Genomic DNA, 3,055 nt, shown 5'->3' with positions numbered 1-3,055 from the left:
AATCTTGTTTTGTAGGTTTATGCATCTAAGGGCACAAGCTGGGTTATCGACAGTGGATGAATAAACCACATGATAAAGGAGAAGCAAATTTTTTCTTCCTACGCCAAGAACAAGGATTCCTAGGACACAGTCATATTCGGAGACAGGAATCAAGGCATGGTAAAGGGGTTGGGTAAGGTTGCAATAACTACCGAGCATTCTATTTTCAATGTCTTCCTAGTAGATTCTTTGGATTATAACCTGCTATCGGTCAGTCAACTTTGCTCTGTTGGTTAAAACTGCTTATTTACTGATGTTGACATGATGGTGTTTAGAAGAAGTGATGGTTCTGTTGCATTTAAAGGTGTACTTAAGGGAAAGATTTATCTAGTAGATTTTCTGAACGATATTGCTCAACTTGATGCATGTTTACTTGCAAATACCAACATGGGTTTGCTATGGCATTGCCGCCTAGAACATGTTGGGATGAAGAACCTTCATAAACTTCTTAAGGGTGAGCATGTTTTGGAAATAACGAGTGTCTGTTTTGAGAAAAACAGACCTTGTGCAGCTTGCTAAGCATGGAACAGTTTGGAGGGGGACATCACTCGAAAAATATTATGACTACATCAATACCACTAGAGTTGCTACATATGGATCTCTTCGGCCCTGTTGCTATCCTAACACGGGGGAATTATGTATGGTCTTGTTATAGTTGATGATTATTCTTGCTTCACTTGGGTATTCTTTTTGTAAGATAAAAGCGAAATCTAAGATAATCTGAAGTGGTTCTTAAGGCGAGCTCAAAATGAGTTCGATTTGAGGATCAAGAAGATAAGGAGCGACAATAGAACGGAGTTCAAGAAACTTCAAGTTGAAGAATACCTTGAGGAGGAAGGCATTAAGCACAAGTTCTCCGCTCCCTACACACCACAACAAAATGGAGTATTGGAAAGAAAGAACATGACGCTCATTGAAAGGGCAAGGACAATGCTTGGAGAGTACAAAGTGTCGGATCAGTTTTGGGCGAAAGCTGTGAATACAGCTTGCCACGCCATAAACCGATTGTATCTGCATTGCCTCCTCAAGAAGACCTCATATGAACTCCTAACCGGTAACAAACCCAATATTTCTTATTTCGAGTATTTAGGAGCAAATGCTACATTCTTGTGAAGAAATGTAGGAATTCCAAGTTTGCTCCCAAAGTCGTAGAAGGGTTTTTACTAGGTTATGACGTAAAAACAAGGGCGTATAGGGTCTTCAATAAATCCTCTGGATTAATTGAAGTCTCTAGCGATGTTGTGTTTGATGAAACTAATGGCTCTCAAAGAGAACAAGTTGATCTTGATGAATTAGGTGATCAAGAGGCCCCTACACCACAATAAGGAACATGGCGATTGGAGACGTGCGACAGCAGGAGCCACAAGAGCAAGATCAACCTTCTTCCTCAACCATGACACAATCCCCAAGTTAATATGATGAACATGTTCCACAAGATGATGGCATTGGTCAAGTGTGGAGCAAATGAAGAAGATAAGGAAGAAGAAGGTCCACAAGTGCCGCACCCTCGAGTCCGCACCACCATACAAAGGGACCATCCAGTGGGCATGATCCTATCAGACATCAACAAGGGTGTAACTACTCGATCTCGTGTTGCAAAGTTTTGTGAGCATTACTCGTCTGTGTACTCCATTGAGCCTTTTAGGATTGCGGGAAGAGCTCAACAACTTCAAAGGAATGAAGTTTGGAGCCTGGTGCCATGTCCAAAGCAAATTGTTGTGGGCACCAAGTGGGTGTTTCACACAAAACAAGATGCGTATGAAGTGGTGACAAGGAACAAGGCTCGACTTGTAGCAAAATGTTTTGCCCAAGTCGCAGGTTTGGACTTTAATGAGACTTTTGCTCTTGTAGCTTGGCTAGAGTCTATTCACATTCTTTTGGCCTTTACTACTCACCACTCTTTCAACATTTTTCAAATGGACGTGAAGAGCGTCTTCCTCAATGGACCGATCATGGAGGAAGTCTATGTAGAGCAACCTCCCTAATTCAAGGACGACAGGTATTGTCACACCCGGTTTTAGAAGGTAAACCTAATGCGAACCATGCACGTGCCAAGATGAGAAATTCACGTACACAACGATTACATAATTGGACATCATCACACATTGCTCAAAATAATAGCAGAAATAAGTACTTTATTACATCACGATGTCCAAAACATCCACAGTCATTAACTTAAGTCATAATCAAAGTGCTGAACGAAACACAGTACGATAAGGCCTTCACAGGCAACTGACTGGGGGGGTTGCCACTAATCTATTTTAGAATTCGTCGAAGTCCTAAAACTCCTGAAAATCATCCATGTTGCATTCATATTCTCCTGAGCACTGGTTGCAATGGGGACAACCTGGGGTTTGGTGTTTTAAACAAGGGTGAGTACACATCAATGTACTCAGCAAATGTCCCGTTTGGCTAAAGTGTACTAGCTGTATGTGGGGTTAAGCTTAAAGCAGTTGCTTTTAGTTGGTCAGGTATTTATTACTAGTAGAAAGCCAAGTGTTAGCAATAGTCCCAAGTTAATACCCAAATAGTACTCCCTCCAAGAGGAAATACCAGAAACCATAATTATAATCATCATCATTAAGCATCATCATAAAAGTACATAGAGTTACTCTAATTAAAGGAGCTCACAAGGCTTCTCATAATCGTGAGCGCGACTGATATACCAGTTTCTAACACTCTATAGAGGTCGCACACTTTACCCACGAGTCGTGATCCCTTCCCAGCCTAGGTTGTACAGACCCGATCTTCACTACCGAGGTGAATGGCCAGGGATTCACTACGTAGCCTTTACAAAGATTCCCCTGGTGTGTAGTCACCCGTTAGGTTTCGCCAGTCGTACAAACACAGTACTCATTGACGACACTACGGCGAAGCAAACTACACCCCCCAAGTTCCTCCAATTAATCAGCTAAGGGCATCACATTCCACCCTCATGGTTGCACTATTTTCCCGGGTGATCATCTAGCGAACAGGTCCTTACGGAGAGGTACCTGGGAAACAGCCCGAGTCCCCT

This window comes from Zea mays, chromosome 8 (genome assembly GCF_902167145.1).
Source record: "Zea mays cultivar B73 chromosome 8, Zm-B73-REFERENCE-NAM-5.0, whole genome shotgun sequence".
In the NCBI taxonomy this organism is placed as follows: domain Eukaryota; kingdom Viridiplantae; phylum Streptophyta; class Magnoliopsida; order Poales; family Poaceae; genus Zea; species Zea mays.
The sequence above is the reverse complement of the archived record's forward strand: the minus strand, read 5'-3'. Positions refer to the sequence as shown.